Source organism: Panthera tigris, chromosome C2 (genome assembly GCF_018350195.1).
Source record: "Panthera tigris isolate Pti1 chromosome C2, P.tigris_Pti1_mat1.1, whole genome shotgun sequence".
Lineage (NCBI taxonomy): Eukaryota > Metazoa > Chordata > Mammalia > Carnivora > Felidae > Panthera > Panthera tigris.
The window spans coordinates 99,160,512-99,185,566 of NC_056668.1; the positions used below are offsets into that span (position 1 = coordinate 99,160,512).

General features: G+C 35.8%; 1 pseudogene; it reads left to right on the forward strand.

The window, feature by feature from the left end:
* The first annotated feature begins 21,452 nt into the window (after nt 1-21,452).
* Nucleotides 21,453-21,546, forward strand: LOC122230837 (annotated as a pseudogene).
* Nucleotides 21,547-25,055: the final 3,509 nt, after the last annotated feature.

Sequence of the window (25,055 nt, forward strand, 5' to 3'; positions counted from 1 at the left end):
TTTGTGGGTTTGAGCCTGCTTCAGATTCTGTGTCTCCCTCTCTCTCTGCCCCTCTCCTGATCACACTTTGTCTCTCTCTTTCTCTCTCTCTCTCAAAAAGAAAACAAACATTAAAAAATTTAATAAAAATGAATAAATAAAATATAAATGCATAACCATGGTTAAAACATATCATTATTCAACTGCGCATTCATGAATACTTTCCTATTTAGTCCATTTCTTTTAGGTGAGCTCAGAAGAATCCAACATTATATTCTTGTGACTATTTAAATAAGGCCCTGAAGCTATAATAACTCTGATTTGGATGCTGTGAGTTAGGTCCACACTTACAGGTTTACTGATCACTTCCAAGAAGTCTTGCCTCATCCTGGGTTCTCATCCTTCAAGTGGCAACACTTACTTGCTGCTCACTCCAGTAACTTCACGGATTGTATTTTGCTTGACAGTATCCTGATTTGGAAGTCCACTAGGTCTGGAAAACCTTAACGTTAACAAAGAAAACAACCCTAGGAGTCACCCACTTTCTCCTTTGCTTCTAGACTTGCATCAATATGCATCTGGGATTCAGGGCAATTAAATTCATAGGCCCCATTCTACCGCATTACAGAGACTCCTGCACTTCTGTGTGACAGTTTCCTCATCTATAAAATGCCATAGGAAGATAAAATAAATTTTACACTTAAGCAAAATAAGTTACTTTGAAATAAATTATAAATATGATAAATTAGAAGTAAATTAAAAATATGAACATAAATACTTGGCACAGTATTTGACATATGTAAATAATTGATAAATGGCTTATGTCAGTCTTATTAAACCTATGTGTCTATCAGAAACAGGTTTTTGGTTAATTTTATTGAGTACCAGCTCTCAAGGTACTCTTTATTAGAAAATAGAAGATTCTTATATTGAGATTGAATAGAAGTATCAATTATTTAAAGTAATTATGTATTATTATTTCATGTGTTTATTTATTTATTATTTCATTTATTTTTCTTATTTATTATTTATTTATTATTTCATTTTTTGTTTCATTCATTATATTTCATTACATATAATATATATTCATTATATTCATTATATTTCATTCATTATATTTCATTCATTCATTTCTTATTTACTATTTCATTTATTATTCTTGTTCTTTGCTAAATTATTTATAGGTGACAAAACTTTTGCATATCACATACCAGTGTATATGTACACACATACACACACAGACACAGACACACACACTGAATATGCAGGTAGACCTGTTTTGATGTGTCTTTCCTTATGCTTAGTTACTTATGGCACACCCTTCGTAAGTCCTGGAATTAATAACTTTTTTCCTTGTCTACTGACATTTAACTGTACTTCAACATTTTCTTTCAAAACAAAACTCTTCTCTCTGTTTGCAAAGTTGTTACTTAACTAAATACGATGAAAACATCCCTGTTAATAATGTGATGGCAATGTATTCCAGCACCTATTTCTAGATCCAGATAATATATAACAGTTCCAAATATATATAGCATGTACTTGGTAGCCTCCTGGAGACAAATCTGTTATAGTTTCCAAAAGAATGATTTCAATGGTGTGAATTTAAAGCCAGCAAAAAGAAGAAATGATAACGAGGTAGGATGAAAAAAGCGGTTCTCAGGGATCCTCCAATTTCATCCTTACAATTTCTTTCATTTTAGCAATAACCATATCTTTACACTAATGTAACAAAGTTACATCATACTCACTTCAGGCATTGTCAATATAAAAAGTTTTTAGATCTTTAGCAAAAAATGACAGAGGTGCTTTTAATCACTCACACACACGCACACACACACACACACACACACACACACACACACACACCACGACCAGCATTTATTATGTGCCCATTTAAACACTCATTCTTTGAAAAATATATCATGTGAATGCCCCAGTGTTCAATGCATCATAAGTTATGATATGCTCCAGAATATAATAATATACGCCCTGTGGGCAAGAAGCTTACAGTCCAATTGAGAAAATAAAACAAAAAATGAAAGTATTGACTTCTGTGGGCAAACGTTAAACTGTTTGACTAATATTTCAAGGATTCTAGATAGCTATCAATACCTTACGTTTGAAAAAAATACCTTAAGTTTGATGTATCCAAATGCAAATCGCATTTTATGCTCTATAAAATATCATCATACCTGTATCCTACATTTCTGCTCTCCTATTTGTGCTCCCTCCAGGTTGTCTTGCCTTTTTGCTTTGTGTGCTTCCATCACCAACTTGATCATCAGAACAATCTAAATTCTATGTCCACCATACTGATTTCTCCTTTTCTGATCTTTATATATTCAAGTGAATCTCAAAAATCCACAGGAACTCCTTCATGACTAGGCAGTTATTGTAATATTAGCTTTCTTTGAAAACATGCAAACTTCTTTTTAGAGAGAGACAGAGAGTGAGCGAGCAGAGGAGAGGAACAGAGAGAGGAAAAACACAAAGCAGGCTCTGCACTCAGTGCAAAGTTCAACTCATAACCCTGGGGTCATGACCTGAGCAGGAATCAGGAGTCAGTCGCTCAACCAACTGAACGACCCAGGCACCCCTCATTCAAACTTCTTGAAGGCAGAAACCAGGTCTCTGTTTTTGGAACTATAACTAAGAATATCTTACCAAGTGTGTGCATACAATAAGATCTTGATAAACACATTAATTGAAAAAATCAAAGAACAGCATTTCTTTTAGCATAATTGTCAAGCTTCAAATTAGCTTTAAGAGTCTTATGTCTCAATATTTTATTTCTCCTGTTAGTAGTGCCCAAAATTCACTCAAAATATTAAGGCTAGATATTTTAGGTGCCTATGAATTCTTTATTTTTTAAAATATATTTTCAAGTGTTTATTCAATTTTGAGAGACAGAGCATGAGCAGGGGAGGGGCAGAGAGAGAGGGAGACACAGAATCTGGAAGCAGGCTCCAGGCTCTTAGCTGTCAGCACAGAGCCCCACACAAGGTTCAAATTCATGAACTGTGAGATCATGACCTGAGCTGAAATCAGACACTTAACCAACTGAGCCACCCAGGCACCCCACTATGAATTATTTCTAAAGTGGAATTATGTTGTTATTATTTGACTAAGTGATATCAGATGTACATAGCCTGAAGAATATGACCATAAATGAAAATGACACATATCCACAAGAATAAACATGATTCAGTTGGCAACCAAGTAGTAACCTAGTACCCACTGGTAATGAAGCAACTTTCATATGTCACGCTTCAATGAGAATGAGTGCAATCAGAATAACATGCAGTTTAGTTGGCTCTGACCAGATGATGACTATGACTGACTAAATTCCAACAATTTCAGTGGATGGCCCTAGACAAAAGGTTGCCACCACCTGCATTTTCACATGTAACTAGAATATATTCAGGTTGTGTAGTATTTTCATTCTATGGTTTTTATTCCACAAATGGTATTGTAATAGAGGACTATTCCATTAGTAAATAGACTAGTCTTGCTGACACATCTTTCCTTTTAAAATATACTTTGGCTGAATTCTACCAAAACCATTTTGAATGCAAAGGGGATGCTTTTCAAGCCAGATGGTTTATCTAATAGGAATGTTTTCTGATTAGAGAAACAGCAGTAGACTCATGATCACAGCAGGTGCCAAACTGGTCCTGTAGTTTACATGAATTTGCAACTGAACAAGTCATGAACTAAAGGGAATCTATTTTATAATGTGCCACAGTCTATTCTGAGAGGAAGAGGGAGTGTAAAAGATGCTACCATATCAGATGGAGTTCATATATCATTTCTTGATATGAATGTGGCCATTATTGCATTTGGGATAATAAATTTATTTGTGTACTAAATTTCCTGAGTACATTATGGACATTATTAAGAGAATTACAAATTAATAAAAATTTGCAGGGTAATCTATGATGGGATAATAATCTAAAGTATATTTTTTATCAAAATAATTAGGAACTTATTTAAAAATGTACCATTGTTTTTCTTTCTCGTTGTCCTTATTCCTTGTACCTGCATTTTCCCTTTGTTTCAATATGTAATTTTTCCATTTATTGGTAATTAGAGATGCAGAATATATTGGTATGATAGGCCCAACTATGCCCAAGTGTGCATAAAAGTGAACCTCCCAGGCTCTGCAGAGATGGCTGGGGATGCAACTTCCTGAATAATGGAATTACTGCTTTTCAAGATAATGTAATTTGCTTCTGGGTACTAATATGACTATTGTTAGTATACTAAAGAATAAAAGGCTGTGAGCCCATAGATCTCCACTCTGTCTCGGCAACATCTCATTCCTAGTGGTTTGCCAAGACCCCCAAACTTTGAAATAACTTGGTGAGGTGCAAGAGGCAAATCATGTCATTGTATCCACCTTTCTTATTTCATTTACATTAGCCGCTCTGTGTATTTACTGCTTTGGATAAAGTAAAAGTAAAAGTAAGCTAGCACTGAGTTCAATTCATCATTCTTAGATATCCTCACGCCAGACAAATTCTATGGTCTGTTCTGGAACAGTTGGTTAAACTGTGGAGATTGTTGGTAGCTGGAACATGTTCAAATCAGAGATGAATCACCCAGAAGAATCATAATATCCTAATTATTTTAGTAATTCTATAGTCTTATAAATAATGATCTCAGTTAATCATCTCTAAAGATGTGAAGCAGCATCAAAATATGTCTCAGTGTGAGTTAAAATTTGATATTGATCCATTTTTTGATGAAATATAATAATTTGACCAGTTGTTTTACTACATGGATTTGTATTACATTATAGTAATTGGAATTTTACTGTGGCTCATTATTATAAGAACTTTTGCTATAGAAAATTCCTTTACCTTGTATCATTTCTTCTAATTAATCAAACTCCCTCAGAATTTTAAAGTATTGATTATTTTTACCATTTGTTTTGGCACTTAGTCATAAATAGAGTTGAAATCCTGTACTAGAGAGCCATTTAATGTGGTAACTTTGGTTTATTTTCTAGTTTGGCTGTAAACATTTACAGTACAGGAAGCATATCTTCCATAATCTCTTCAATTCCCTCGTAATTCTGTATTATGCAGAGTTAACTACTAATATGCTTATTTTATTAAATTTGTTAGGTTATTTCTAGGAAGGTGGATTTTGTGGAAATACAGAGACTTGCTTCTGAGTCTCTTAGAAGTCTGAAATAAAAGCTATTCCAGCATTAAGTAACATTATAGCATGTTCCATCCTTATTTTTCTGAATAACCAATAACCTGCAACTCCTTTATTTTGAAATATTTTCACTATGGTGTGGGTCAGTGTTTCTGAAACAAAAGAATGTTAGCAATCTACAAGTTCTTAGTGAGAACAGTTTAATTTTCCTCTTCATTTAGCAATATATACAATATAATCATGTAATATATATAATTATATACTTAGTTATATGCTCATTCAGATACGTAATAAAAGTCATTTAAGTCATTACTCATAGTCTAAGAGAATATTTTTCATCCTTGAAAGAGATTATTTTCATATTTCAAGTATAAGAAATGCCACTGTAGTTTATGTATACTCCCTATGATTTCTAGGTATTAGTTTGTTACAGTGATGGGGAAGACACAGTTAATTAATTGATTAATTAAGATCAGGAGTGAGCAAATGTTTTCTGGAAAGGTCTGGATAATAAATATTTTAGGCTTTGCAGTCCATTTAATCTTTGTTGCAGCTACTCAACTCTACTATTACAGCAAAAAATACATGACATGTAATATGTAAAAAAAGGCCAACACGCCCTAATAAAACTTGATTTACAAAAATAAACACTGGGCCAGACTGACTTTATGAGCTGTAGTTTATTGACCTCTGAAGTAGCTCAGTGGACTGAGTTAATATGTTATTAATAAACTATTTCAAGAGTAAGTCGCCTATTACTCCAACTTCTAAAAAAGGGAACCTAATGCCACTAATTTACTACTCAGAAAAAAAAAAAAATGAAAGGACAAATAAAAATTTCCAGTACAGAAATAGTTTAGTATTTAAACAAGTTGAACAAAATCTACCTGAAGTAAAAAAGACAGGCTTTGTATAGGTAAAACAAACAAAAAACAAAACCAAAACAACAACAACAACAAAACCCAAAGAACTCACAATGCCCTACATTAACCAGCTTATAAAATACTGAAAAAGAAACAATCACCATTCCTAAAGCCAGTGTTTCATTTTCCTCTCTTAAAAATAAATTTTCAGAAAGTTTCAGGGCTATATTTTTAGGAATGTGCCTACTTTTCTTGGAAGAAAAAAAATGCGTAAGGTAACATATTTTAGTAATGGGAGCAAACCAGCTTTCCCATGTCAGCATGGATGTATCTAGTAATACATTCTAAGTACTCTGGGTTCTGGACCACACATTTCACATCTTTTGAACAATGATTACTCTGAGAAGGAATAAATGTAACATATCAGGTACTGACCCTTCTTGCCAACTGAAAGCTATTAATAGAAAACCAATACACAAATAACCAAGGGAAGTGCATAATTTTCAAAAATAAGTTTTCATATTAAATTTGACTAGTCCAGATGTTATGAAAAACTGATAATTCAATTATTTCAGCAAAATAGTAATTTTTCTACTCGTGATACATCTATGTAATTATAAGAAAATCCTAATGCTTTGAAGAAATTCAATGAATGAAATAAATGTTATTACAATTTAATCAATTTTAGAGCAAAGTTAATTTGTTTCATTACATAATGTACATGATCAGGTTCTATTTTGCTTGCAAAATAAACAAAAATAGTAAATAATTTCCACTACTCTCAAATAGTTACTACTCCTGCCCAATTAAATTTTGATGCTTAGCTTACTTATTTTTTTTATTTTTTTGTCCTTTATAGAAGATTGTAACGTTCTAATTATGTCATACTCATTTTTCTTTATTTCCTCTGCCATTACCTTATTTTATTTTTCCATTCATTCTTTCTCCTGTTGAATCATTTGTTCACTCATTCTTTTTTTATTCATTTCATTGTTCAACATTTTTAAATCATTTTACATTGAGTTAAGCATTAAGAATATTTTGTGGTCATAACATACCTACTATGCTGCAGTTGATGGCTTAAATAGAAATTCCTATATAGAGTGCATAGAGTGATAACTACTACAATAACAGTAGGAGCATCTAATCTTACTAAGGCAGGGAGCGGAGGGTATCAGGTTTCCAGTAACACTGGCCAACAATTTAAAATAAGTAACCTTGGGGGATATCTGGGTGGCTCAGTCAGTTACGTGTCTGACTTCGGCTCAGGTCATGATCTCACAGTTTGTGGGTTCGAGCTCCGTGTCGGACTCTGTCCTGGTAGTGAAGAGCCTGCTTAGTTTTCTTTCTCTTCCTCTCTCTCTCTCTGCCCCTTCCCTACTTGTGCTCTCTCTTTCAAAATAAATAAACTTTAAAAATAAATAAATAAAATATAACAAGTAACTTTAAAAAAGTGACTGCTTATTGAAAATATGACAAGTATACAGTAAAAGTAAATTTGTCATACTTATCCTTGAAGTGCTTACACACTAGTCATAATCTGTGAGTGCACCAGGTGTACAGTTTAGAATTTGCACATGCAAGTATATATGTGTATGTATATGCATGCATACTGGGTGATAGGAAAAATACACAAGAATATATTTACTTTCACAAAATTAAACTTGACTATGTATACTGCTCTGCAGCTTTTTTTCTCAATCTCACAAAGAAAGTGCCATGGCCTTCCTTGCACACCAGACCATCTCATTCTTACAGTAGCCAACTACTCCAAATTGTAAGTAAGCCTCACTTTATTAAACCATCCTCATATTAATAAAAAATGAGAGGACTTCATTTTCTTTCTTTCCTAAAAATGATGCAATCATTAACAGCTAACTGGGAGAATTTCTATAGGATTACATTCTGCAAGTGGAAATTTTGAGACAAAGCATCTGCACATTTCAAATGTTGGTAGGAGAAGGTACTTTGTCCTTCAATTTACTTTCCATCAACTGTGTATGCTTCCCCACACTGTCACATTCACCAATCATTGTTTTTTTTTTTTTTTTTAAAGTTAACCTCCTAGAGAAATTCTGTATTTCATTGTTTTCACATACATTTCCTTATCAACAGTTTATCTTGTTCATGATTGTTACTCTTACTTATTTTTCCTTCTATGACATACTTTCACTTTCTTTGTTCACTGCTCTGGTATGTTGTTTAAATATTTTCTCACTGATTTCATAATTCATTAATACATAATGGCTATTAATGCATACTTTACTATGTTTTTTGTCATTTAGCAACTAATCATGGTTGTAGTTATCCATAAACAACACTTTTCTTCTATATTGTTTTAATTAATGTAACTGTATAGTGTGTTAGCTATCTGCCAGAGATATCCCACCACTCTAAATAATTCATTTCCAACACTTAAACAAATTCATGGCTTTCCTTACATTTCCATTCTTTTTTTTTTTTTAACATTTATTTATTTTTGAGACAGAGAGAGACAGAGCATGAACGGGGGAGGGGCAGAGAGAGAGGGAGACACAAAATCGGAAGCAGGCTCCAGGCTCTGGGCCATCCCAGAGCCTGACTCAGGGCTCGAACTCACGGACCGCAAGATCGTGACCTCAGCTGAAGTCGGACGCTCAACCGACTGAGCCACCCAGGCGCCCCTCCATTCTTTTTTTTAAAAAAAATGTTTATTTATTTATTTTGAGAGAGAGAGAGACAGAGAGAGAGAGACAGAGAGAGAGAGAGGAAATAGGGAAAGGGCAGAGAGAGAGAGGGAGACAGAGAATCCCAAGCAGGCTCTGCACTGCCAGCATGGAGACTAATGCAGGGCTCGAACTCACCAACCATGAGATCATGACTTGACCCAAAACCAAGAGTCCAACGCTTAACTGACTGAGCCATGCAGGCACCCTTAAAAATGCTGCTATGGCTTATGTCAGAGACATTTCTGCCTGTGCTCTCTTCTAGAATTTCTATGGTTTCAGACCTCCCATTTAGGTCGTCAATCCATTTTGAGTTTATTTTCATGTATGGTAAAAGAAAGTAGTACAGTTTCATTCTTTTGCATGTAGCTGACCAGTTTCCCCAACACCATTTGTTGAAGAGACTGTGTTTGGCCCATTGGATATTCTTTCCTGCTTTGTTGAAGATTAATTGACCATATAATTATTAATTTCTGGGTTCTCTATTCTGTTCAATTTTCTATTCTGTTCTATTTTTGTGCCAGTACCATACTCTTTTTATTATAACACCTTTGTAATATAACTTGAAGTCTGGAATTGTGATGCCTCCAGCTTTGCTTTTCTTTCAAATTGCTTTGGCTATTCAGGGTCTTTTGTGGTCCCATATAAATTTTAGGATTGTTGACTCTAGTTCTGTGAAAAATGCCATTGGCATTTTGAGATGGGTTGCATTAAATCTGTAGATTTAAAACTGTTCTATTTCCACAAGATCTTCCAATCTGTGAGAGTTTCCCAGTCTTTCCGAATTTTCATGACCTTGAAAGCCTTGAGGTATACTAGGCAGGTATCTTGATGAACATTCCCAAATATAAATATGTCTTGTTTTTCTCAAGTTTGGATTGGGGTTCTGGGTTTGGGGAAAGAATACCACAGAAGAAAGTATTCTTTTTATCACATCATATCAGGGGGTCACGATGCCCACATGGTATCACTGGTGATATTAACCCTCATCATTTGGTCAAGATTCTTCCACTGTAAATTTACCATTTTTCCCTTTCCTTATATACTTCTTTGAAAGATATCAGCAAGTCTAGCACATCTTTAATGGGGAGATACAGGGAAGAGAAGAGAATTAGGTCCCACATCCTGAAGAGTGAGTATCCCCATATATTGTTTGGAATTCTGTGAAAAATATTTGTCACTTTACCTCATTCAAATTTTTTCTAATTTTATGGATTTTTTCTCCCATTGAATGTTAACTTTCTAAAATGCCTCCAGAAATGACATCAATTAAACAAAACTAAGGTTTTAGACCTAATGTGGTAAAGAAGAATACTACCTTGACAGAAAACTAGTGTAGTGTCTCAAAAAGTGAGTCAGAAGGAAAGAGATATGTTTATTACATTTTAGTGCCTGGACTGGATGATTTTAAAGTGAATCTTGCCGGGAGGGAAACCAGCTTGAATTTGGCAGGATTTGAGAAATAATAATTTTGGATTGATGGCCACCATGAAGTGAGGGTCTTGAAATGAGTATTGATGAACAAGCTATTAGTCTCCATTAAAAAGCTATTTTAGTTGGTTCACAGTCTTATCTTCCAAGAGCATGTATTTCCTAGAGCAAGTGACTGACTTATTTTTGCTTGTGCTCTATATTGTTTGATAGGGAAACAAGAAAGTATGCTTAGATCCAGTTTTATTTAACATAATGACTACACATTATGTTAGTTTTGGTTCCGTCTCTCTCTCTCTCTTTTTTATAGTTTATTTTGTTGTTTTGCTGGATTCTTGAGATGAATGTAATTTTCATTTATTATCAGGCTTTTAAAAAAGTATTTAATGCTATAAAATTTATTTTGAGTATGATTTTTAACATATGATTTGATATGTAGTGAGGTTCATTTCTAAATAATCTATAATTTAAGTTTTGATTTCGTTTTTAACACAAATAATAAAGAAAAGCATTTATCTTTATTCTCAAAACATTATTTAATTCTGGCCCCTTTGCTTTTAAATTTTAATTTTATTGTCTTCCAGTACTATGACTTCTATGAATTTTTCTTGCATTTTATTGATTTTTAAACTAACATTCTATGAATATTTGAGGGAAAATTTCTATACTATTTGTTTACTAGAAATGTTCCAATCTATTATTTTGTGAAGTTCTATCTTTTTTTTTTTTTTATGTTTATTTAGTTTTTAGAGACAGAGAGAGGCACAGCGTGAGCAAGGGAGGGGCAGAGAGACAAAAAGACACACAATCTGAAGCGGGCTCCAGGCTCTGAGCTGTCATCACAGAGCCTGATGCAGGGCTCTAATTCATGAACCATGAGATCATGACCTAAGCTGAAGTCAGACAGTCAACTGACTGAGCCACTCTGGCGCCCCTGAGAGGTTCTGTTTCTAACAGTTTTGCTGTATATGATTTACAGCTATGTTTTTTTCAATACATACATGCTCATGATGGCTACATATTCCTGGCCGATCATACCTTTTGCCTTCCCAGCTATTGGTTTTCCAGCTCCATACATCACCTTTGCCACCAAGCTCACCACGGCTTATACCCAGGGTCCCAGAAGGACTCTGGAAAACAGCTTCTTTGACTTTTGGTATGTAGCCTCTAATTTTCCATTGGTGAGTACTCCGAATTCTCCACAGGACAAGCTGTTGTTTCCTAGAACAGTCAAGTTTTATCCTATTAACAACAACAACAAAAACCCCAGAAATGTCAGTCTGCAAAGAAGTATGATATTGACCATATTTTCCATTATTACACAGAACATTTTTTTACGACTTACAATGAAGAGTCCAGAATAACTTCACTGATGGTAGAATCTACTTTTTTTATCTCATTATATGGTTCATTTGAGCAATTTTTCTAGAATAAAAGATTCTGTCATAAAGATGTATCTGTAGTCCTATTTCAAAATGGAAACTCTTCATTTCCTTTGAAACATCACAAGAGTTATTACAGGTTCTCCTTCCTTTAAGGTTTCAATGAATCTAAGGGCCATTGAGTTCAATTTCAAAGCAACCGGTCATATACTCTCAGAGGTCTCTAAAGAAAGAAGCTTGCTCGAAGCTTCTCCTTAAGCCCGTGAGAGCAATTTAATATAGTGAGGTCAGTCATTAAAGGCAGGTGGCACCTGGTCAAGTCCTTATTCTGTCATTCACTGTGAGATCTTGCACAAAATTCTTAATTTGTTTACAACTAAATTTATTTAAATACAGAATGGGAATCATACTAGAACTTTCTTTATACCACTGTTGCCAGGATCAAATGAGATAAGATCTGGAATGTGTTCTGTAAGAGCTTGGTGTAGAATGAGGACTCAATACAAGACAGCTATTATTAGCAATGGAAGCTCAATCCTGAGATGATAAATATATGCCTGGCTCTCATATCTTGTCCCAGGGATTATTACCTTCCTCCTGGGCAGAGATCACTGTTACACCTAGAAGCAAGGGCCAAGGACCTGTCAGTATCTGGGAAAGCACATGGAATAACAGAAGACAGGGTACAGGAAGCAGGTGCTGAGTGATCCACTTAATTCTGATGGATGGTATGTGTCTGACCTAGGGCTATTTTTAACAGGCCCAGCAAAACTGCAGCAGATTTCACTCTGTAGCTTCTTAAAGGTGCTGCCAGCACCTGCCAGGCTCTAGGACCGATGAGAGCTTTGTATAAAGGCATTTGTTATCCTTTCTGACCAAGGACTGTTTTTTTAATTATGACTTAAATCCCTTGCCACATTAGTTAATAATATGCTTCATTCTTACTCTCCACCTATCCATTAAAAGGTAAACAGTGGAAAATATGTCACTAGTGCTAGATATTCATTTTCTTCTCTATACTTAACTATCTGAGAGGTGACTGCTGCCTCACATAAGCAAGGTGAGTCAGCAGATCAGTGACCACATGTGTGCACTGCAAAAGTTCCTGCATTATCCTTCTGAGAATGAAAACAGTATGACCACTGCTTCATTTCTGCTTTCCATACGTAATGCAAAATAATCTTTTATGACCCATCTACAATAATTGAGAGAAGGGAATTTGGAGAAACAATTCCAGATTAGCTCAATTGATCCAACATAAACCACAATAACCTCTAATTGGATGTCTTTAGGCATCTCAATTCAATATCTCCAAACATAATCTATCAATTCCTATTATTTTCTGCCCTCAACTTTGTTGTCTTCCAGTATTCCCTCTGAAAGAAGATGGTGCCACCACTTACCTAGTTGCTCAGGATTTAAATGCTGCATAACCTTGTATCTAATCCCTCAGTGTATAGCAGCCAGAGAGCAAAGGTAACCAGAGCTACCTTGAGCATATGTTCTTATTTTCACTCCTCTCACCACCTCTACCGCCACCACCAACAACAACCCATTGAAGTCATCATGTCTAACATGGACAACCCCCATAGTCTCCTAACTTGCCCCATTGCTTACTTCCTTTCATCCCTCATTCTATTCACACAGCAGCAAGAATGATACTTCTAAGTGGTAAATCAGATAATGTTATTCTTTTGCTCAAAAGCTTTCAATGATTTCCCATCACACTTAGAGTATGTTCCTCAGTTCCTATTATTGTTTATAAGCCACTGCCTGGCCTTACCTCTAATTTTCTCTGTTCTTCATCTCCTCCCATTCTACTAGTTATCTACTTCACCCTAGCAACAATGGTCCCCTTGCTATTTCTAAAGTAATGTGAGCACACCCTTGTCTCAGGGCATTTGCATTTGCTATTCCCCAACCTGAAAAACCATTCCTCCACATATTTGCATGGCAGGTAAATTCAATCACTTCATTCAGATTTCTGTTTACGTATCTTCTTACAGAGTAGCTTCTCTTCCTATATTTCCACTCCTAAGAGAAGTTTTTCTCTAAAACAGCATCCATTTCTGTCTATGTCATTATACTCCTTTATTTTCTTTCATAGAACTTATTAGTCTCCAATGTTTTGTCCTCTCTGTTTTTATTTTACTATTTTCTGCTCCTCCTCATACTAGAATATAAGCTCTATGAGAGTGAGGCTTCAGCTGTACTATTCACTCTTTAGTTCCCAACATTTATAACACAGCTTGCCTCATTACCTTGTCTATAACACAGAAGACACTCATCAAAGGAATCTTCTGTGCCTTAGCAAGTATAGGTTTATTTTTTCTTTGTAGTAATTACAGTTTGTTCTGCTGAAGACCCTAATAGAAACTATGCTATATGGAACTGAGGCAGAATCATCAGCTATAGTTTGCAGCTGGTGCACTTCAGAATGCCAGAGGCACCCCTTGGATTTTTAACACATAGAAATTCTGCAGCTCTTCAGATTGGCCCTGTAAATAAGAAAGACGAAATGACTGGACAGAGACCTAACCTTGAAGCTAACAACGAGGACCAGGGGAAACTGATAAATTTTAAGCAAATGGAGTAATATCATCCTTAAGTTCACTGTTGATGATATTATCATGCAATTGATAATAGGAGGGTCTTGGTCTTAACAGAAGTGATATGAAGTCACTTTTCCCCCTAAATAGGTAAAGTATAATAAATGCAAAATTTTAGGGCATTAAAATGTGTGTGATTAATATTTAACAAATACAATGTGTCAGCTAAACAATATCATGTTAGGTAGATAAGATTAAATAATACCTGAAATTAAATATATAAAATGTACTTGAAGAGATAAAGATAAATGACAATAAATGATACAAAACTAAACATGTTGATGATATTTTTCTCCCAATATCTTAGAAATTTTATGAATTTGAGAAGCTTCAAGGAAGAGATAAATGCTCTGTATGTGTTTTTTTCATCTGTCCCCATGCAATGAGGTGATAGAGATTTCAAATTGAAATGCACCTTGAAGTTATCAGGACAGAGGAGTCATCAATTTTAAGGTCTCCCCTCTTTTATATCTACTGTTCCTCAGGTCATTTCATGCCCTGGACCATTTAACTCCATCTTTCTTAGGTCTCTATCACTCATCTCAGCTCTCGCTAACTTCTCTATTTTGGCATTTCACCTCTGCTTTCCTCCCATTAAACCCACTACAAGGCCCACAAATCATGGCCTCTGGGGAGTCATTTATCTTCCGTACTTCAGTTTCATCATCTGTAAAATAAAAATACTACCAATCTTTTATGTATTTTACAAATATACTATAGCATAAGCCAAATAATATATGTGGAGAATGATGGAAGATGCTGAGACTATCTGAGGGTAAGGAGAGCAGAGGAAGCTAGATCACCAGAGGAGCTGTCACTGATAGAGGAACAAGGCCAAGCAGGAGTGTAAAGAAAAAGATAAGGAATCAACAGTGGGAAGCAGGTGATAGAGAAAGTAACTGTACATAATGCTTAAGGAAATAGTATGGACATTAATGGGACATCTTATGAAACTATAAAGTAAGCACAAGTGAATATTATTTTTTTGTTCATCAAAGAGAGTTAGGCACGGCTAAACATATGTTATTATTTATGTGCTTCAGAAATTGATTAGTAAAAGTGTGGGCTGGCTTTACAACGAGTTAGGAATTAGAATTAAGTAATTATTACTGTTGCTGTTGTCTGTGCTTAAGTGGAATTGCATTGTGATTAGGCTAACAGGGTTAAGACATAAGCGCAACATATATTGAAGGTCCAACCCCCCACTTTTATTAAAAGGAGTAAGAAAATGAGCAAGAAATAAGAGCCACTTAGAGTCTACCAATTACTAATCCCAAGAGATTCTGTATAAGGGCCAACAGTAGAGGTTGTTTAGAACAGGGATATGGATGATCAAAGTAGAAGATCGTCTACTGGCCTAAGGCTATGACTTGCACTCCATGCTTCTCAAACCTGAAGGACCTGGTAATGCCTCTCTCAGTAGGATATATCTGAAGGAAATCCCAAGGAAAATTGAGGAAAGCTGAAAACATCATGTTATGATATAAACAGATACTCTGATTCTTTTAGGATTAGGCATTAATCCCCTCCCCAGGGAAAAATATTCCTAGGGTAATTCCTCTTGCTATTTTGAGACTCTGAAGAGGTGGCTAATTCTTGTTGAGCAAGATTATTCTAACTATACTTGTGCACTCAGGTATCCAGGCTTCATAGTGCAAAGAAGTAAAGTCCAGGTAAATAAATTAAAATCATTTTTCTATTTTACACATTGATTAGATGGAAAGCTATATCACTATTATACAAAGGATGCACATTCCAAATTTCTGTAAATGGGAGTATTTCTCTTTTACTAATGATAACCTATACACGTTTTCCTCTGGAAAAGGGTTTTTAAATAGCTCAACACTAAACTCCAAACATGACATTAAAAAGGAAAATTTAAGAATTTCCTGAATTTTTTCTAGGAAATCGATATTATATTAAGTCCTAGATTTCTATTTTGCTCTATAATATAAAACTGAATTAACATTTACTTCCACTGTTTTTTTTCACTGAACAATATTTGTGGAATACCTACTATGCATCTAAAACTTAGTGACTTAAACCAAAATACTAATATAATTTGCTCACAAAACTGAAGTTTTCCATGCAGCATCAGCATCAGCTGGAAGGGATTCAGTTGGGGGCTGAAAGAGTCAAGATGACTTACGCACATGACTGCTGAGTTGGTACCATTAGATGGGAGCTCAGGCAGGACTGTAGGCCAGAGGCCTCTGTTCTTCACATGGTTCTCTCAGGTCTCTTAGGATTATACAAACATAATCGCTAGGATTTAGGAGCAAGCATTCCAGTGATATAGAAAGATATACCATACTTTGACTGTTCTCAAAAGTCATATAGCGTTCATTATCACAATCTTGCCCAGGTTCAAGAGAAATGCATAGCTCCTGATAGGAGGTGTATCAAAGATGTAAGAAGAAAAAGTGAGACAGGAGGTCTTGTTACAGCCATCTTTGAAAAATATAATCTGCCATAGTTTTGTCTTCAGGCTACAATAATTTATATCCCTTTTACATGTGAAATATATTCATCTCCTTTCTCATGAATGAAGTCTCATTCCATAATTGCATCAGCTCAAAGTCAAGAATCTTATATCTAAATCAGATCTAGATATGGGGGATGTTAACTGTGCAGTTACTCTAATGCAGCTCTTTGAGCACTCTTTCTTATGATGTGATGACATGTGACACATTTGACCTAAACAGATAATTTTTCTAGGTCTCCAAATACTCAAAGTAATATGGTAGGACAGACATTGGATAACTGCTATAGATACTCCCATTGAAAATGGCAGGGAAACGGAAGGAACACAGTAATCACTAGTCTATACAGATTCTGAAATCCAACCAGGCACATGTTGCCAGTTCTTTGATTAGAGTTTAGCCCTACTCTCTGGAATTTATTCTTCATGGCTCTTGGCGCAACTGAGTAAGTTTCTTGGTCCTTCCTTCTCAATCTACCTTCCTTTTTTCTAAGCCTTCTTGAGCTTACTTCCTGCTTCTCAAGGTAGGAGGGTTCAAAGCCCTTCTCAAGTTGTTTTGTTTCTTTTCCTTTTATTACAAGATGATACAATTCCCTTAACAATTTCGGTGTGCTTTTTGTGTATTGATTTATAATTCAGTCCACCGACAAAACACTGTAACCATAAATTAACCATCAGTCTCTTCCAGATGAGCCATTCTCTTCCTTGAACTCACCATGACACTGCTGTGGAATAACATCCTTAAGATTCTTATAAGCTTTACTCTATAATGGACAGGTCTGTAAATTAGAGTACTAGGATCCTTAGAAGGGCTTTTATCTATTTGAAAGGCTCTATGAGGAAGTACCTCATATCTTTCTCAGATCTTAATAATGGATTTTATAGTACAATTAATCTTCTCTCTTAAACCAGTCCTTAATATGAGCATCATTTGCCACCAAGAGAGATTTGAGAAGAGAAATAAGATTTATTTTGAAAGTAGGAAAGTTCTGGATCCATTATATTTAAGAGTTCATTTTTAGCTTATTTCTCTCTTCTCACATTATATCATAGATAATGAAAAAATTCTAGATGACACTTTGAATATTCTGCCTGAAAATTTCCTTAGCTTGATCATTGAGCTCACTGGAACATTTCCTATTTTCTATGTTACTTCAGGTAATACTGTTGCCAGAATTTCCATTACTACAAACATCTTCCAATCACATTTTCTTTATTTTCCTTTGAGCTGTCAGAAACAAATATTTTAGGCTTTTGCTAACATTTCATCAAGGTTTCTAGCTTCCTCTTATGGCTTGTCCCAAAGCCAATGCTACATGGTTTAGTATTTTTACAGTAGCATCCCACTTTTAGGTACCAAAATCTGTTACAGTATTTTCTATTACAGTATTAAAAAACAAACAAAAATCTATCCAAACACTTAATGACTTAAAACAACAATAACAATTTCCTTTGCTCATCATTCTGTAATCTCAGCTGGACTTGATGTGGACAGTCCATCTCTGTTCTAGATGTCCAAATGACTCACTCACATAGCTGGCAAATTAGTAATTGGAAGTTGGCTGAGAACTTTGCTGAGGCTGGGGAGGCCTTAGTTCCTCTCCATATTGGTCTCTTTGTGGGCTGCTTGGGTTTATTCAGGCATGGGGACTAGATTCAAAAGCAAGTATCCAAAGAGAGCCAGGCATGGTTTTGTCTGATTTTATCACCTATAGAGTATCTTCCACTGGACTCACAGGGCCATCCAGACTTACAGGGAAGGGACACAGACTTTTATCTTTAAAAAATGTTTAATGTCGGGGCACCTGGGTGGCTCATTCAGTTGAGCGTCTGGCTTCAGCTCAGGTCATGATGTCACAGTTCGTGAGTTCGAGCCCCCCATCGGACTCTGTGCTGACAGCTCAGAGCCTGGAGCCCGCTTCAGATTCTGCGTCTCCCTCTCTCCACCCCTCCCCTGCTCATGCTCTGTCTCTCTGTCTCTCAAAAATGAATAAACGTTAAAAAATTTTAAAAAAAATTTTAATGTTTATTTTTGAGAGACAGAGAGACAGAGTGAAAGAGGGGGAGGAATGAAGACAGAAGGAGACACAGAATTTGAAGCAGGCTTCAAACTCTGAGCTGTCAGCACAGAGCCCAATGTGGGGCTTGAATTCACAAACTGCAGGATCATGACCTGAGCCGAAGTTGCATGCTTAATTGACTGAACCACCCAGGCGCCCCTAGACTTTCACCTTTAAGTGGTACAAGTATCAAGTCACATTAGAAGAGCAAAATGTGGGGGCCATCTTTAGAAAATAAAATTTGCCCATATGAGAAGACATTGAGTGGCTTTGAGTCAGATAAGTAATGTGATCTGATTTTTTGTGGAAAAAGACCAATCTGGCTAATGTTAGGAAGATAGGCTATGGTGTAGTAAGACTGGAAGAAAGGAAACTATTAAAGATGTATTTCCATAGTTTAAAAAAGATATGATGACAGCTTCCAGTGGGAAGAGGTGGAAATGAAGAAAAGTTTGGAGATCCATTATAGAGGTATACTCAATGGAAATAGATTAGATGTGGTCGTTAAGAAAAAGAGAGAATCAAAATTTACTTTTGAATTTTGTGCTTGAAAAATTGTATACATTGTAATCATATTTAGTGAAATAAGGAAGACTAGGGAATGAGGAAATTTTATTTTCTGTTTTACAGGGACAAAAGATCAAGGGCTCAACTTTGTATGTGTTAAGTGTGAATTGTTATTAAATATCTCAGTGTTGGGGTGCCAGGGTGGCTCAGTGGGTTGGGCGACTGACTTCGGCTCAGGTCATGATCTCACACTCTGTGATCAGGTCATGATCTCACACTCCGTGAGTTCAAGCCCCGTATTGGGCTCTGTGCTGACAGCTCAGAGCCTGGAGCCTGCTTGAACTTCTGTGTCTTCCTCTCTCTCTCTCTGCACCTCTTCCACTCGCACTCTGTCTGTCTCTCTCTCTCAAAAATAAACATTAAAAAAATTTAAAAAAATATCTCAGTGTTGATGTTAAGGGGACGATTTCATATATATGCTTAGAATTTAGAGGATCCAGAGGAGACATCAGACATAGAAATGCAATGTGATGGGGAAGAAACCATCCACATACAAATGGGCTATGATGAAATAAAGTAATTTAGATAGTGTATATAGAAAATAATGGGCATGCCAAGAGCTTTGAGTGCTCTAATTAGAATGCCAATCATGGAAATAAGAGCCAATGAAAGAGAATTAGAGGGAGCAATGAGTGAAAGTGGAGAAATCCAGACCACCTATTATTGTAGAAGTCAAAACAAGTGTTTCAATTACTATGGCTGTGTAATAAAAGTACTCCCAAACTTAGGCCGCTAATCATATTTTATTTTCTATAAATCAGCTACCTGAGCAGAACTCTACTCCATTTCTCATTTTACTAAATATCAGCTGGGGAAGTGTGGGGCAACAAGCTAAAATCATGTGAACGCTTGTTTCCTCACTCATGTGTCTTGTGTCTGTACCGTAAAGATTCACAGTTGGGAACTGGAATACCTGGGCTTCCTAGAGCATCTTTCTCTGTCATCTGTAGCAACTTCATGTGATCACTCCAGAATGGCTTCAGGGTAGCAGACTTCTTACACAGCAGCTCAGGATTCCCAGTGAGTGTCACAAGAGAGAGAGCAAGGTGAAAGCCACATCACCTTTTCTTATGTAGCCTCACACGCCTTGCAACACTAAGTCCACCACATTTTATTGGTCAACACTCTTTCGAAGGTCCATTGAAGTTCAAGAAGAAACATAGACCCTATTTCTCAACAGAAGTGAGGAAATACAGAGTATCTCTCTCAATGCCGCTTTGTTGGAACAGCATATGAGAAATATTAATGCAGTCATCTTTGGAAAATATAATCTGTCACAATAAGTAAAGTGTATCAAGTAAGGTCAGCAATATTTGATTTCATTAAAGCATCTAGTAAACTGGGCCTATAAGAGTGAGCTCTGGATGTGTCAACCCTTAGAGGTCACTTCACTGATGACCTTGGCATGAGCAATGGCAAAGGAGGTCAAGGGACTAGTGAAAAGTAAAAAAAGGAGGGATAGAGAGAAAGAATAATGACCACAGACGACATGTTTGAGACAGTTTGCTGTTGAAGGGAGAGACAAAATACAAAAGTTGGAAAGGCACATAAGTTCAAAGGAAGTCTTTTTAAAAGACAGAATAGATTTGCATGCTGATGCAAATGATTTAGAAAGATATTGATGAAGTAAAGAGTGAAAAGTTGGACACAATGTCTTTGAAAAGGAAAGTGAGCCTGAGGTTTGAGTACAGTTGAAGGAATGAGACTTTCAAGGGAAAATGGACTCTATCCATAACCTCCTAAGGAAAGTTACAGGATAAGTAAAGATTCAATATTTACCAGTTCAGTGAAAACAAATTATGGTTGTGTGAATATAGTGGAAGAAAATCCAGCCTAAGAAATTAGCAACATCATTTTGATTCATGTATTTTTAAGTTTAAAATTAAGGTTAAGAGCCATCATAGATAAGGTTATACACTTATTCCTTCACCTTAATCATGCCTCTCTCTCTAAGGATATGAAATGAAACTCCACTTTTCTCTAATTTAATTCATCTTCACTCTACTAACTCTGTGTAGTTCCTGCATTTTTGCAAAATTTTAGCTGAAGGAATACTATCTGGGAATTAGCCAAATGAGATTTCAGTCTTCAGCCTGCTACTGATTTAGTTAGTGTTGACCACTCAATTTTGTTGATCTTAAGTCTCTTCTTTTGAAATGGGATGTTAAGGCTACATTTTAATAGTGATAAAAATATCTTGCATTTGTCCTCCCTCCGGCAGCACAGATACTAAAATTGGAACGATGCAGAGAAGATTAGCACAGATGACACGCAAATTCGTGAAGCTTCCACATTTTTATATACCACCTCACGCCAGTCAGAGTGGCTAAAATGAACAAATCAGGAGACTATAGATGCTGGCGAGGATGTGGAGAAATGGGAACCCTCTTGCACTGTTGGTGGGAATGCAAACTGGTGCAGCCACTCAGGAAAACAGTGTGGAGGTTCCTTAAAAAATTAAAAGATTTTAATCTTTATTAAAAGAATTTAATAACTGCTAGGAATTTACCCAAGGGATACAGGAGTGCTGATGCATAGGGGCACTTGTACCCCAATGTTTACAGCAGCACTTTCAACAATAACCAAATTATGGGAAGAGCCTAAATGTCCATCAACTGATGAATGGATAAAGAAGATGTGGTTTATATATACAGTGGAATACTACTTGGCAATGAGAAAGAATGAAATCTGGCCATTTGCAGCAACATGGATGGAACTGGAGAGTGTTATGCTAAGTGAAATAAGTCATACAGAGAAAGACAGATACCATATGTTTTCACTCCTATGTGGATCCTGAGAAACTTAACAGAAGACCATGGGGGAGGGAAAGGGGAAAAAAAGTTACAGAGAGGGAAGGAGGCAAACCATAAGAGACTCTTAAATACTGAGAACAAACTGAGGGTTGATGGGGGTGGGGGAGAGGGGAAAGTGGGTGATGGGCATTGAGGAGGGCACCTGTTGGGATGAGCACTGGGTGTTGTATGGAAACCAATTTGATAATAAATTATACTTAATATAAAAAAATCTTGCATTTTATAAAACAATGGAAACTTTTAACATTTTTAAAAACATCTTTTGCTCTAAATTATTATACTCTAAGAGAAGGTGTACATTTATGACTAAATTCATATTTTTCAATACTTTATATTTTGACCTCATGCAATATATTATATACAGTAGAATGTTTAACTTCCATTGTTAGGTTGCAAGTCTCATAATACTAGAAAATCTTGCCTCCTCTCTCTCTCTCTCTCTCTCTCTCTCTCTCTCTCTCTCTCTCTTTTCCTGTAAAGTCCTGAAGCCCACAGCAGACACATAATATATGCTTAGTGAGGGTAATGAAGGCAATGTGTTAATACACAGAGTTTTATTTTTGATAATGGTGATATCACTTTGTTTATATCCAGTACTCTTGTAAGTATTTAAAATACATTAGGTTATTTCATGCTGACCACAATGTGAAACCACTGTTTCCCCTTTACTTTTGCTTAAGTGAGTTTATTTTGGAATTTGGCCACTTGTCACTGCCATAGTCATGATTAATACAGCATGAAATCGGACAAGCTGAGACTCCTGGAAAAGCAGCTGACAGTTCTAAAGTTAACTGGTATAAAGCTGAAAAATCTAATTACTAGCCAAATGTAAAGACCTAGGAAGATGTAGTTCAGGAGATTCAAGACTGGGACTTAGATCCAGAAATTCAAAGTAGGGACCACATACATTCTGAATTCTGGGCATTATGGCAAGAGGACAATACAGCCCCTGTAGCATTAAGAGATCACAGTTAGCACTTCCCTGAGATATTAGTTACGAGGTGGTCAAAGGAAAAGCCCACAGATTTCTAAAATACAAGTGACGGGAGCCTGTTTTCATTTCTACCTGGCAACAACACAGCAAATCCACCTGCAAAGGATAGAGGAGGATCTGGAATTGCACTAAGCTACTATGATTCACTTATCTGTGAAAAAGAGGTAGCATTTCCAGTAAACACCTGTGCACACTTATGGGAAATAGCTGAAATAGTATCAACCTGTTATTTATAACATATACCAGTGATTGCATATCATTTAAAAAATAAAAACAAAAGGAACCGTCTTTGACTTCAAGCTTGAGATTTGAAAAAAAAAAATTCTCAGGAGTATGATAAAAGCCAGTTGAAAATAAATGTCAAATGCCCCTGAACTGGTCTCATGATGGCAAACCCATGGATAGTGGATATGGCATAAAAAGAATCTATACCCACTTACTTCAAAGCTGATGGAATGCTTCCAAACTTACCTTTTTTTTTTTTTAAATCTGTTTTAACCCTAATCACCCATTAGTCTCCTAAAAGCCTGATTTTGCCTCTTAGCTCCATTTTCTTGCAAGATTCACTGGATTTTGTAATCAGTATTTACGTTACCTTTCACATATATAGTAAATATCAACTCTCTATCATGCTGCTTCTATTGGGTCATCATCAGTCCTGACTCCTTATCAATCCAAGAAGGGGAGAAGATAAAGTAAATATGAATATAGACTTATTTAAAAATCCAAGCACAATACAAAAACTGGAATTGGAACTGTAGTTTAGCAAAGAAGACATTTTTCTCTCTTTCAGATGATAGTGAGAGAATCTAAGAAAAAGGCAAAATACACAAATGAGATTATGCAGTGAAGACAGCCATAGAGACCATTCATGCTGTCTTTTTATTTCAAAATAAGCAAAGTGAGTAGAAATTGCAGCTGATTGCTGTTCATTTAAATTTAGGATTTTAAAGAATTAATAAGACACCAAAAATGCACTCTTGCTAGTGGTTAAAATGTTTCTACTGTCATTTTGAGATGTGTTCACTCTCAGTCCCTCTTGGAGATTACTGAAGAAAAACAATGTGTCTACAAGCTTTAGGTTCAGAACAAAGAGTGTGTCTGTCAGTTCTACCCACAATTTTAGGAATTGGTGCCTGTGATCATCAATTTACTTTAGCTGTGCTCCTGACTCACAAGAACATTAAATACTCAAGGGATTAAATTCGAGTCCCTTGGGGTTCTGTGCACAAATAGGCTGATTTGGTCTAGTAATCAAATGAGATTTGTTTTATAAGAAGATACAAGCACAATTACTGAAACTAAATACAAATAGGGGAGAGAGTTGCCAACCTCAGAAGCATGTCAGTGTTTTAGAACAGGGAGATAACAGGACATCCACTGTGAATGAGACAAATAACTGCCCGATTCTAGGAGAAAGTCCTTGGCCAAAATCCTCTTCTTAAACATAGACATTTTGTGAAGTGCAGTGATACAATTCTATTTGAATTACCAACTTTTTTTACTCCCTAAAAACAAACAGCTATAGCTTAATTCAGCAGTATATAGACCCTCAGAAGAGTTCGCAAGGAACAAAAATACATACAAAATTGAGACTATTGGAGCAATATAAGTAGCTCTTCTTTTCATTCTAATTCTTTTCCTAATATCTTGTATTTGTCTAATTTATGCCCACAACTCAGAACTGTTGGAGGAGGAAAGGGATGAGGTTCTATTTAATTACTTTGCACATGGATCTCAGCCAGAAGCTAGATAATTTAATGTAAATTTATTCCATATATTAGCCTGGCACTATGCATATTGGAAGATTTGTAAAATCATATACAATTTTATAACAGTGTAGTTTATAAATATAGGCATACCTCTTTTTATTTCACTTCACAGATACTGGTTGTTTTCTTTTCTTTTCTTTCCTTTTTTTTTTTTTTTTTTTAACAAATTGAAGGTTTGTGGCAACCCTGTGGTAGAGGTAAGTTTATTGGTATCATTTTTCCAACAGCA